The sequence below is a fragment of the Suricata suricatta genome, chromosome 3 (assembly GCF_006229205.1).
Source record: "Suricata suricatta isolate VVHF042 chromosome 3, meerkat_22Aug2017_6uvM2_HiC, whole genome shotgun sequence".
NCBI lineage: Eukaryota > Metazoa > Chordata > Mammalia > Carnivora > Herpestidae > Suricata > Suricata suricatta.
This window is the reverse complement of record NC_043702.1, coordinates 19,058,370-19,071,645: the sequence shown is the minus strand read 5'-3', so window position 1 is coordinate 19,071,645 and position 13,276 is coordinate 19,058,370. Positions and strand designations below refer to the sequence as shown.

The following is a 13,276-nucleotide window of genomic DNA, read 5'->3' as shown; positions in this document are numbered from 1 at the left end:
GCCAGGCATACAGCCAATTATTGTCATGCCTTCTTCCCCCCACCCCAGGTTCCTGCAAAATTGAAACCAGGGCTGAGATGAGGATCAAAGGAAGCATTAGCTTTGTTCTCCTGCCCCCGAATAGAAGGGTTATGGTTACTGTGTTGGAGGACGTGACTCAAACCTTCTTTGGTTCAGAAAGTTCTATAGGAAACTTCCTTTCTACTGCGTTCTCCCACCCCCCAAAATATAGATACAAGGATCTATCTTGGTAATAGAAGAGAAGGCAGAACAAATTTTGATCCAGTTACCATGAGAGACAGGCCACCAAAATCAGTGATCTTGGACATGATCTCACTAATCAATGAGTTATTCTCCCTCCTTGCTTATCAGGTAGAGGGGACAGGCAGTAGGTAAGGGTTATGGAAAGAGGAGCCAGAAGTGTCCCTCCAATTCTGCTTCCTCCTCCTGGGGGAGGGAACAGAAATCTCTTCTCCTCTACAAGAGTAGAGCCAAGTAATTGGTGAAGTTGACTTTTCCCAAGTCTGGTTTCTGATATACTTCATGACCGTCTTTGTTCTGTGTACCAACTAGCCCATATGTGCAAAGGTTCTTTGAACTCTATTTCCCCAATGGAGCTGACTTGCCTTGAGTTATTCATTCTTTCTTCCATTCCTTTCTTGAGGCCAAGGTAACTTTGAATCTTGGATAGAATTAACTCAGACCTTTGACAGAGGCATGCAAGCAAGGACTTTGAGTGCATCTAGATCAGTTAATTTAATTCTGTCCCATCACCTCAGATCAAAATGAAGAGTACAGCACAAACCATTAGCTCAAAATGACATGACATGATTTTGGCATTTCTGACTTGTTCAAAATAAAGAGCAAGTACCCTCCCGTGGAAAGAGATGTGAGACAGGGAGATGAAACAGGGCTCTTAGGGAACATGGAGAATCATCACTATCACTTGAGACCAGAACTCGGTCCATGGAAGGCACTGCTTATCTCCAGGGACGCCACATCTGCCTTCCCTCTAGCATCTCCAACAGGAAGCTCTTAACATATGACCCGCCTCCACAGCCCCCTGGGAAAGCTGGATCATGAGCATTTGGGATCATTTCATATTTCATAAATGGGCTTAACTCACACTCATGAGGTCAACTGGAAGGCCTACTGGATTTAATTATGCTGGAAAGGGAGGCAGCCAGAAATGTCTCACATGGACAGGAGAAAGGCAGCAGGATAATACGAGCAAGCAAAAGGGAGATTTGATGGGATATGAGTCATGCTACTCAGGATGAGGGGCTGAAACCAGGCAGCACACCAAGGGAACAAAACACCAATTTCTGAGCCAGATAGGATCCAAGGAGATTCTGGTATCAATCCATTCCCAGGAAGAATTTGAGAAGTTAGCTGGGTTTACCCCACACTGATGAGTACAAAATCAGCTATCTAAAATGACACATACTCCTGTGCTCATATCCTCTAAAAAAAAAAAAAAAGCTGTGGTAAATCTACAAAAAAGGCCAATATACCTGATATCTTTCTTTTCATATTATTTGCTCTCAGTTCTGAGTCTCCACTATAAGGCTGGCAGGTTTCATACAAAGTTGCCTCGAGGAAGATTTTTTATGGGACAAAGAATAGGAATCCATGTGAATGCACAGAGGAGCAACACTGACAAAAAGTCAGAGATCAGTGAAAGGGGAAATGATAAAGACGTAAATTCACGGAACAATGGAAAGAACACAATGACTAACAGCACAGGCCGATAGACAAGCAAAAGCTGGACTCCTATTAACTATGGTGACAGAGGTTGCTTGTATTCTCTAGTCACTTTCCTTTCTCTCTTCATTAACAATAAGATGTTCAGCTGAGCATATTGGTACTCTTAATAAAGATGAATTTTCCAGCCTCCTTTACAATAAGTGTGGCCAACGGAGTAACTTCTTGCTGGTAGAATATAAGCTGAGTGTCATGTAACAGCCCCTTGGAACCTTCCTTCGGAGACAGATGGCCTGCCCCTGTGGCCCATTCTTTATCATCCCTTTCTCCATCTGCTGCCTTGAATAGGGATGACGCCATGTTGGGCCATCATGACAAGGGCCATATTCCAGGGATGGTGGAATGATGAGCTCTTTGGAGCCCTGGTCCCCAAGAAGGTTATGGAGTAGAATTATCACATTGTTCCTAGAAGGCTTATGCTCAAGCTTTGTGTTCAGTCTCTGAGTGAGATAGCCTATACCTAGAATGGGTGACTACACATTTAGGACCCGGTTTGGCTGCAAGTGACAAGAAAACTAAAATAACTGTCAGGTAAATGGAGGTTTATTTATCTCTTGCATAAAGTAAGATCCATCTCTTGTATTTCAAATCCTTTTTCTCTTTCTCTAGAAATAAAGATCATTATCTGGTATTATAGTCAAGTCTCTTCTCAGAAGTCAATGATCCCAATTCAACTATTCCTCTTCAATTTTAGGCCTCTTCTCTCATTCTAGTGTCTCATCATTGTCCCTTCAATATCTGCTCTCCTACCTCCTCCTGTATCCCTTTTAAGTTTAGGAGTGTGGAAGATTCCAGTCAGGAGCTAAAAGTGCCTTAAGTCAAAGCAAAGCTGCAGGAAGCCTATAGAATCAGCCAGATGACTCGAATGCAGGGCCAGCAAGCCAGCAGAGGGGCAGACTGGCTTTAAACCAGCTTGCTGCCCAACTCCCTGGGCATGACCCTAAAGGCAGGGTGGCCCCCAGGAGAGAGAGTAGGGAAGCAGGCTCTAGCACGTGAAAGCCTCCACGCCTGAGCAGTGCTGAAGGCCCAGGGCCAAGATGCAAGCCACCCCCAGCTGCCTCCCAACCCTGATGGCTTGGGATCCCCTACCCCACCCCCCCATGTTTTTTCATTACCTAACCCAAAGACCTCCAGAGGCAAATAAAGTTCTCCATGTAGGGTGAAGTTATTGAAGCAAAAAATAATAAACTTTCATGAGCGTGTTTCAATTTTCACTTGTGTTTATGGCCAAAGGTGTTTTCTATTTTAATAATCGCTGCTGGAACAAGGGCAAGCCACATGCTGCTAACTTGTTAAAGAGATGGGGAGGGAGGGGAGAGAGAGCGAGTTCGTGCTCAGCTGTAAATTTCTCAACTGCCCTGTTCTAATCCTCCCAGTTTTGAAAAACCACCCTTAAAAACCCTAATGATAGAAAAAAGGGATAAAATATTATCTGGACCATGCTCTGCTGACAGTCTTCCCTGGGCTTGTTTTAGCCACAACAAACAATTTGTGTGTGTGTGTGTGTGTGTGTGTGTGTGTGTATGTGTGTGTGTGTGTGTGTGTTTTAAGAGAGAAACATCAGTGTTCTGTAGTGCCATTTAATAATGGACAGTGTGTAAAAGGGAAGGAATTTGGAGGAACCGGGCTCCTTCCAGTTGGACATCAACTTGACCGTTGTTTTCAGCTCACTTTTTTTCTGGCAGAGTTTCTGCTTGCTTTTAAATGTCAGAAAAGGTTAAGAAGCCTTTGAAATCTGCAAGACATTTCCTAGGCTCCTGGGGAGGATGCCCACATTACAATGGCATAAAATGATTACCCCTCCCCACCTTCAAAATTGCTTTTTTTAGAAGGAACACATCTGAGGAATTAAATGAAAGACAAAAGGATTAGTGTAAATGTTCATTTATGGCTCTGAGCATTTTACAGCAGAATGAGTGAACCCAGAAATATTCAAATGCTTTATTTCTCTCTGTCTTTTCTCATCTGTCCTGACTCACATTTTTTCCAAATCATGTGGATTCAAGAGAAAATATCGTGACTGGGAGGTATTAACATACCCTTTTTTTGGCCCTAGCTCTGAAGTTTGCTGCAGTAAAAGGGGACTTAAGACCCTCAGTGACTATGGAGTTGCCTCCAAGCCTGAGAAGGGCTCCAGTAAGCATCACAGATGTTCAGTAAAGACACAGGACTGAGTGGCCACCAGCTCTGCTGAGTCTCAGGCCCCTTTCCTGGACACTGTGTGCCAGCTTGCAGACCACTGCTAGGAAATACAGCAAAAATCACCTCTTTGGGGGGAAAACAAAGGAATTTATGGTTTGAGGTGCTATTCTGATGCACTAGCATGCAATCCTGTCAAGAATCCTTCACTTTCCCTAAGGCAGGGACTAACTTTGGGGCTCACAGAAGACTGAGGCCCATCAGATCTCAGGCCATCTAACCATATGAGCATCTCCAGAGATACCCTTTGCATATCAGTTCACCAATGGCCATCAGTCCTTGCTACTGAGTTGTCTTTTGCTCCTCCTACCTGCCCAGTCAGACCCAGGGACTCCCCATGCTGTGGTCTGCGACATAGATCCCATTCTGCAGCCTGTGTGCTAAACACTGAGGCCTGGAAGCATGAGGCCCTTGCTGCTGAGACTCAGAGCATAGACATTCCCAACCTGAGGTTCTGTCTCAGAAGCGGGGTTTCTCTTTCCAGCACCTGCCAAAGGTTAACCCTCATCATTTTCCTGTCCATTTTCTTCACTTCTGCTTATATTTTCTGATAGCGGTTCCTCCAGGCATTTTTTAAATAGTTTATTGTCAAATTGGTTTCCATATAACACCCAGTGCTCTTCCCCACAAGGGCCCTCCTCCATTACCACCACCTCCGTTCCCCCTCTCCCTCCCCCTTCAACCCTCGGTTCATTTTCAGTATTCAATAGTCTCTCAGGTTTTGTGTCACTCTCTCTCCCCAACTCTCTTTCCCCCTTCCCCTCCCCATGGTCCTACATTAGGTTTCTCCTGTTCTCCTGTTAGACCTATGAGTGCAAACATATGGTATTTGTCTTTCTCCGCCTGACTTATCTCACTTAGCATGACATCCTTGAGGTCCATCCACTTTGCTACAAATGGCCATATTTCATTCTTTCTCAGTGCCATGTAATACTCCATTGTATATATATACCACATCTGTTAAAATGAACAAATCAATAGACTATAGATTCTGGCTAAGATGTGGAGAAACGGGCCCCATCTTACACTGTTGGTGGAAATGTAAACTGGTGCAGCCTTTCTGGAAAACAGTACGGAGGTTCCTCAAGAAACTATCAGTAGAACTCCCTTATGACCCAGCACTAGCACTGCTAGGGATTTACCCAAGGGATACAGAAGTGCTGAGGCATAGGGGCACCTGTACCCCAATGTTCATAACGACCTTGTCAACAATGGCCAAATCATGGAGAGAGCCTCCAGGCATTTTTTACAATGAGTTGAGCCCTCTCCTCTCCATTTCCTTGAGGTTGTGGGCTTTGTAACTCTATATTGTGATGGGAGGTAACCAGACTTATTGTGGTGATCATTTTGCAGTGTATACGAATACTGATTCACTAAGTTGTACACCCAAAACTACTATAATGTTACATGTCAGTTATATCTCAATAATAAACAAAAAAAGGCTAAAGCCAAAGAGAGCTGTTGTTTCTATTCTTGGACACTACGTTAGTCTTACCTTGCCCCGAGAGCATCCCACTAGGTTGAAAAGGGTGAGTGTGCTTGTCCATGTGTGTACGTGTGAGCATGTGTGTGCACACACCCTGCACATACATGCACATACACACATAGGGGCCAGGGGGATAGAATGGGATAAATATTGTCGAGAAAAGGTCAGCCAATATCTCGAAACACTTCTGCTATATTCATATATATCCAAAAAAAAGAGGTGATGAACTTTCAATACCCCTAGCATTAAGAGAATGACTGTATAAAATTGTCATTTTTAGCTCTTAGAAAACAATTACATAATTAATCCGAGTGGTGTAGATGCTTTGTTTCTCTGAAATTGCTCCTGCTGAGTTATGACACATCGCTGCGCTTGGTGAGCTGGAGTGGGAGCCAAGTTGGAAGGGACCCCTGACTTCCTCACGCAAGACCCAGAGGACAGCATTGGAGAGATGTGTCCTGAGGTAACCTCAGGACTGTCCCCCGGACTCCCTAGCCCTCTACAGCGGTGGTCAGGCCACATGGCTGTCCCGAGAGTGGGAGGCAGGCTGGGTGGTCAACCCGGAGAGCAGAGGGGAGAGGGTGTGGCAGGGCTGTGACACTAAGGAGTCACCGGTTTTCCAAACACCAAGTCCAGTTCCAAAGCCAGAGAGCTAATCTTGCAACTTGGCATCCTGAAAAAGGAAGGCACGAGTCAGAGGAGGCTCGCAAAGCCATGAGATGCCAATTTCCACCTCATCCCCGAGTCATAACTCTCCAGGCCTCAGATCACTCAGGCGAAACTCCTCTGGCCAGTCCCAGGCTTCCTCCCACCTTCTTAATTCCAGCACAGCCCAGGGCTCCTGCCACAACATGCGTGATAGCAGGCCACAGCTGGGAGCTAAGGGCCGCAGCCAGATAATGTGTAATTTAGATACACATTATCACAAGCAGAGCAAGCCTTTGCAAAATATTGAGGTCCTTAAATCTAAATGTGTCTGGTTTCTAGAGTCCTTTCTCTGCTCACCCTCGCAGTGTCCCTCCTCCCCATAAGGCCAGAACATTCCTGCTCTCATCTCTTTCAGAAGACAGCTGTAGGTAAGAAGTTGAACTTCAATCCCTAAGACCTGCACTGGAGCCCAGACATGTAAATAGCCGGAAAGCTGAGTATTGGGCCCATGGGAACCTCCAGGAAGTGTCCATTCCTCTGAATCCATCTATCTTCTCAGAAGTATGCTGCTACCAATATTACACACCTGAACACTTATTTCTTCTAGAGCATGGCTCTCAACTTTTTCTAAGTGTGAAAGTCATTTTCTAGAGCCAAGAAGTTTTATAAACCACTGCCTTATGATTAAGATCTACTGATTGAGAGAGTACATCGAAATCCAAAGCTATGTCAAGTCAGCTCTTCTCTGAATATGAGTTGTGTTCATTGATCACAATAGGATCTACTGTATTTAAAAATCATAGTACATATATGTGCAAAGTTGACCATCCATTCAGTCTATGGCAACATTTTGTCCAAAATGCAGATCCCCGGATACCCTACCCACCCCCACCAGAAATACGAATTTATTGGATTTGGTAGTAGAGTTCCGACATCTGCATTTTCATCCCGTGTGTTTTCTAAATGGTGGTCAGACACTGACCACTCTTGAGAAATACTAACCCAGAGGGACTTATTTGAATTATCTGTGGTGGCTTTTAATAATTTAGCTAAATAGGGCTATTGTTTTCAGCCTGCTAATACTCTGTAACAGTTTGACTCATCATCTGTTTTTAATGTTTTCTGAGGTCTGTAAAGGTAACCATGGGAAATCCTGGCTTATTGGCTTGGTCATTGGATTGGGGAGGTGCCGAAGATGGAATTTAGTGCTTTGTGAATGCCCACTAAGACACATGGTTTCCAATAGCTTTGCTTTTCACTGCCACTGTCAAAGCTCAAAGCTTGCAAATCATCATTTCTAGCCCTACAAAGAGAAATTGAAGTATGTTTGTGTTATTTCTTATTGGCTCTATACCAGTTTTACAAACTCAAGTTTGGCCAGAGTTATCCTCTTAATTATGTGTCTTCCAAATCACACCATCCAGAAATCCATAATTGGACAGTTCACATAGTCCTAGAAATTTAGCTATCCTTCTACAATAAATATGGGGATGACCATGGCGTCACTGTTCCTGGTCTGGGCATAGCATTTGGCTCTATCCATCTCAGAGTCCAATTCGAGGATATGGATAGTTTCAGAATCCATTTTGTGTAAAGGGAAAGAGATTTGCTCCTTTCAATAATGCCATGGAATTTCCGACCTGATTATTAAAAGCTCTGATGAGTCAAATTTAGGCTGGGTTCCTGGCTCTGCATAACTCCCACATTCCTTGAGTTTTGGATTCCTCCAGAATTCATCAAGTCTAAGTCATACACTGACTCCAGTTCCTATGTTATACTGGAGATCTGAGGAGCATAGCGAAAATCTGCTGCCCTGAACCAAATTTCCACTTAACTCAGAAAACAGAGCTCTTAATTTATATTTCCCTTGACAAACAATGGTTTAACTTACAGGGGAAAAGCGTCTCAGGAACTTGGACAAACTTAAGAGAACTAAATTAGGGGTTAGATAAAACTCAGCCATCCCCCTTTAGCCAGGTTCTGCCATCTCTAGTTACTATAAACAATTGCGATTTCGAAAGTGTTGAAAAAAACACACTGGCAATCTCCCCCAAAGGAGAAAGAGATTACAGGACCATTTAGAGCCTCTGGGCTGCTTGGTGGTGATATGGTTATACAGGATAACCTTAGCCCTAGATGAGCAAGAATACCTCACCACTGTTCCACTAAGCCCTTGGAATGAGTAGTAAATGATCCCAAACTCAGTCATTTGTCTGGGAAGTTCTATTATGAGATGCATAATGAATCCATAGAACAGTGGGCAATGTCTTCAGGATCTCAATATATCTATTTCTTCTCCCCACCACACACACTCCACAAGTGGGAAAGGGGAATTTTTACTCTATTTTAAAAGCATGTGGCAAGTACCTACTTTGTCTTAGGAATTCTCCAGGTAAAAATGTTGAAGATAAGGGCTTGAGGAGATGTGGACTATAAGATTTGCCATCCAGAGATAGAAACTCTAGAACATCCTTTAGTGTTTCCTACACTTCCTATGAAGGAGGAAATTGCTATTCCTTTTTTTTTCCAAAATACATAAACCAGAGAGGGATCACTGATTAGCCCTAATATGGCTTCAAGTCAAGATATAGCCCTATGATAATTTCTGTCATTATCCAGTGGCCATCATGTATCCAAACTTCCCAACTTGAGGAAATTCACTTCCAGCCTGGAAAAGCTCTTGGCCAGAAACCTTCAAGGACTCCTAAAGATAGGAGTGTGCCCTTGTCACTCATGACATTGGTCAAATCTGCCTCAGGGGTCCTTGGTTTTCCCATCTGCACAGAGAGGAAGTCAGACCAGACTACCAAGGCCCTTTCCTAATGAGATAGTTTATGGGTCTGAAAGTTCCCAGCCCTCACGGCTCCCCTCCCTCACCTGCTTTAGACCCTGAATGCTCCCTCATCCTTCTCAGCTTCCCCACCCAGGCCCCCATACTCTCAGAGGAAAAGAACTAGAAGAAACAATCTGCACTACATAATCCGTGTCTATCTGTTACTTGGGTAACCGCCTCCTGGGAGGGAGTGGGATGGTCTTTGCATTTTAACAAGGCCCTGACAGGTTTCAGCATCAGTCCAGCTGATGGCAGAAGGGAAGAGGAAAGAGAAAGGGAGATTCCTACACACCTTTGGCTCACCCCTCATGTCCCAGTGCCCTGCTTTTATGAACAACATGGTCCTAGAAAAGCCTATTTCATAAAAGAGGGAAGGAACCATAGTCTAGAACAAGTAGAAGAGAAAGAAGGAGAGACAGACTGGTGGGAACTATAACAAGAGGATAGATTTGGGCTAAAAGGCTTCTGTTTAGAAAAAGAACAGAGAGGACCAGGGAAATCAGGTATATATCCAGCACATCTCCAGTCCTGCAAAACGTGGCTACATGAGCACGTCTCCTGCTGTCGCAAGTCACCTCCCATGCAGCCTCCAGGAGCTGCCATCACTGTTCTGTTGGCAGGGGAGGCTGAGCCTACTTGCCCTCTCTGAAGCTACACTCAGCAATTTCAGACCACGGCAGACGGAAGTCAGGGAACAGCAGTGCAGCAGCTCTGACGTTCTGAGAATGATAACGTAAATGGTCACCCTCACACCCAATTTCCAGAACTATTGTCAGACAGACGAGAGCATGCACCATGTTCACCTCAAATTCTAAGGGGTCATTTGAGGTAAAAGCCACCTCAATAATGCACCAAGTTGCCATCTAGTTCTTCCTTGAGAACTTCCAGTAGCAGAGAGCTCATTACTTTTATGTATATTTCATTGTCAGGCAGCAAGAAGCATTTCCCTTGAGCTGAGGAAGAAGTTTCCTCTCTATAACTTGGACCCACAGAGGCCAGCTCAGTCCTGTGGGACCACACAGGAGAAAAACATAAGCCCCTGCTTTGTTCCAGTTCTTTAGAGTACAATATCACCTCCCGTGTCCCCACTCTCCCCTTTTCCATGGACCAGGCATGCTTGCGTCCTTCAATTGTTCTTCATACAGCCTGGTTTCAAATCTAATCTGGGATGGTGCTTCTTACAGCTATGGAGAAATGCTGGGATTGTTCAAATTAGAGACAAGAATACTTTCCTCTACCCATTTTGATTCTAAGTGTTAAAACCTTTGCTCTGCCACTAGGCTATGTGATTGCCATCACCTTGGGTGTATCTCCTTTCTGAGCTTGGAGGAGTTTGAAATTATAAACTTGCAGGCTCCTCCCATTTCTGCAAATATAACTAAGTATGGAGTTCCATCTTCCAAGCCCGTGTTCTCCAGGACTCGCGCCTGATGCAGTCTGTAGGACAAAAGCCGTTGTGGGAGAAGCAGAGGATCCTGCTAGGAAACATGGCTCTTCCACATAGAATGACCAGATCTTTGCCCCCCTCCTGCCACATATGTCCATCTATGGTTCTTCTGCAACTCATGTTGTTCTCTAAGGTAGCTTTCCATTTTGATCTAAGTTTCATCTTGATCAGAGAGAAACAGGGAGATTTTGTCTCCAGAACTAGCTATGATCCAAGCATGTAAGCTTTGATAGCTAGAGAATTGGGATTGCTTCTTGGTCTTTTGGCTAAGATCAAGTATAGTATCTGTTCTTGTCAGCTTAATAACTTGGGAATTGGTTTTAAAAATCCTATTTTTGAGTGTTTAAGTCAAATAGGAGAGCTGAGAGAGAGATACTCAGTTTACTAACCAGTCTGGGGCTGTTTAAAGACCTTTGGAGGACCAACAAGATAAGTCCCAAAGACAGGCTCTGGACAGGGCCAAAGGACCAGGAATACGGGAAGGACAAGACAGGGACCTGAGCATAGCCAAAAATTCCTCAACAATCAGGGACATTAAAAGTAGGAGGGAAAAAACACAAGAAGTTATCTTTAGGGTCATTCCTTTTATCTTCATGTGTCATTTGTTCCCAGCCCTTCCCACTGCCTGCAACAGGGCCTGGCATATTTAGGTGCTCGATAAATGCATGTGAAATAAATAAATCTCTAATCAAGACCTTGTTAATAGCTCTAGGTCTCCATCATTTGGTCTTTTACAGCACCAACATTTATTAAGCACCAACAGTGTACAAGGCACTGTGCTAGACACTGAAGAATTGATGAGTAAATATGACATGAGTTCAGAGCTCAAATTCTGGCAGGGTAGGTGCGATATTTATGCAAATGGCAATAAGCACACAAAGATGTGATCAAGATAAGACAGGGTGAACAGTAAACACAGGGAGATGATAGAAAGGAGGTTAGCAGAAAGGCTTTGTGGGAAAGGACTCACTTCAACTTGTCTCCCTCTGCTAATCCTGAAGCTTGATATCCCCTCCTCAATGACAAGAACTCAAGTCTGATATTCAAATGAAAATTCTTAGACATGACTTTCCAATTGGAGCTGGAGGGAGAACATTTTCCATGGAGAGTCCTTGCTTCTGGCTCCCTCCCCACTTTTTGGCAAGACCTCAGCCCAGCACTCCTTGGGATGACCCACCCCATTGTAAACGTGTCCCTGGCAGCCCACCTTCTCTCTGGGCTTGCAACTGGGAATCTCATACCTGGCTGCAGCCAAAAGATTTCAGGAAATGGTGCTTTGGAAACACATCTTTGAAATGAAAACAGATAAAGCGGCTGGCAATGGAGCCAAGGAAAACTCTACTCTTTCTGAAAAGCAAGCAGTTTGTTGGCACTGGAAACCGACCTGGTCTCAGCTACTGCCGCTTCTTCGGATCAATGCACGAGCACACACAGACACACATACCCAAGTACACACCAACGCTCAGTGACTGGGCTGCAGAGCACACCCTTGAAAACCTGAGAAACTCTCTTCCTATGCTCTTCGTGGCCACTAGAGCCCCCAGCTCTTCGAAAGTCTAACCCACAAGGCCTGGATCACACACTTCCTTCTGGAGAAACCCTTATGGCTTCCTCCTCCACAATGCAGACAATTTAAACAGAGATGAGTGGAATTTTTGTAGGCATTTCTAAGGTAGGGGCACTGTTAGCAATCCTCACATACAAGCCATGAGGGTTTTGTTTCTTTTTTTTTATTTTTAATTTTTTGTATGTTTATTTATAGTTGAGATAGAGAGAAACAGAGCATGAGTGGGGGAGGGGCATAGAGAGGGGGAGACACAGAACCAGAAGCAGGCTCCAGGCTCTGAGCTGTCAGCACAGAGCCCAAAGCAGGTCTTGAACCCACAGACTGTGAGATCACGACCTGGGCCGAAGTTGGACACCCAACCCACTGAGTCACCCAGGCTCCCCCGAGAGTTTTGTTTCTAATTCAGTAAAAAGAAAAAGAAATGATGAGAGTAGGGACCATTTCATCCCCTAGGGTGGCACTAGTATGCTGACCCCCGCTTTGTGGAAGGTGACCGAACTCTACCAGGAAATGCCATTTAAATAATATTCCCTCGCGTGGCTGTACTGCATTCCAGTCTCTAAAGAGCTGCCACTTGGCTGGGGGCTCCCAACAGAGCCGAGCGCATTGGCCAGGACGTTCATCGTGCCCCGTGCAGATGAGGACACTGATGAGCAAGTGAGGAGTGTCTTGCTTGAGCTCACGTGGGGAGGAAGCAGCCAACACATCATCCCGCGCTGTACCGGGGGCGCTGGCCGTCACCTCCAGCATTTCGCTTCCGCAGGGGTTCGTGGTGGCTCATCACTGGAACATCGGGTAATTCCACAACATCTTGAAACCCAGGCCCTCTGTATCCTGAAGACAGCTGAGTGTCTTGGAATCCTGTCTCCAAAGGGAAAGCACCCCAAATCATAGGAGTGGATTACACGTGCTGTTCTTCATGTCTCTTTAAAGCAGCAGCTTCCCCTGGACATTCAGAGTGCACAGAGAACTTCCTCTGAGGCCTCTTTACACATCTCTCCTCTCCCCAGTATTTGCCATTGCCACTGTGGCATCAGGAAAGAGTCTCTCTGTCTCTGTCTCTGTCTCTGTCTCTCCCCTCCTGGCCCACTCTCCGCATGCTCTCAGTTTCAGTCTCACATTTGCCCTCTTCGTTTCTCGCTCCCTGCATCAGACTCTCTATGAGAGCACAAGCTGGAGATCCCTGGCTCACTGTGGCATCCCATGATGGGGAAGGACAGAGGCAGCATGGGGCCCAATTCTGGGAGCAGGTCAGCAGAACCATAGCACAGACAGGGCTCTCCAACACATCACCAGGACCAGCCCCATCAAGGCCTCAGAGTGAGATGCAGG

General features: G+C 45.1%; 1 non-coding gene across 1 annotated transcript; it reads left to right on the top strand.

The window, feature by feature from the left end:
* The first annotated feature begins 10,623 nt into the window (after positions 1–10,623).
* Positions 10,624–10,807, top strand: LOC115288890. Its single transcript, XR_003907268.1, has one exon. It is a non-coding gene; the product is annotated as a U2 spliceosomal RNA (small nuclear RNA).
* The last annotated feature ends 2,469 nt before the right edge of the window (positions 10,808–13,276 follow it).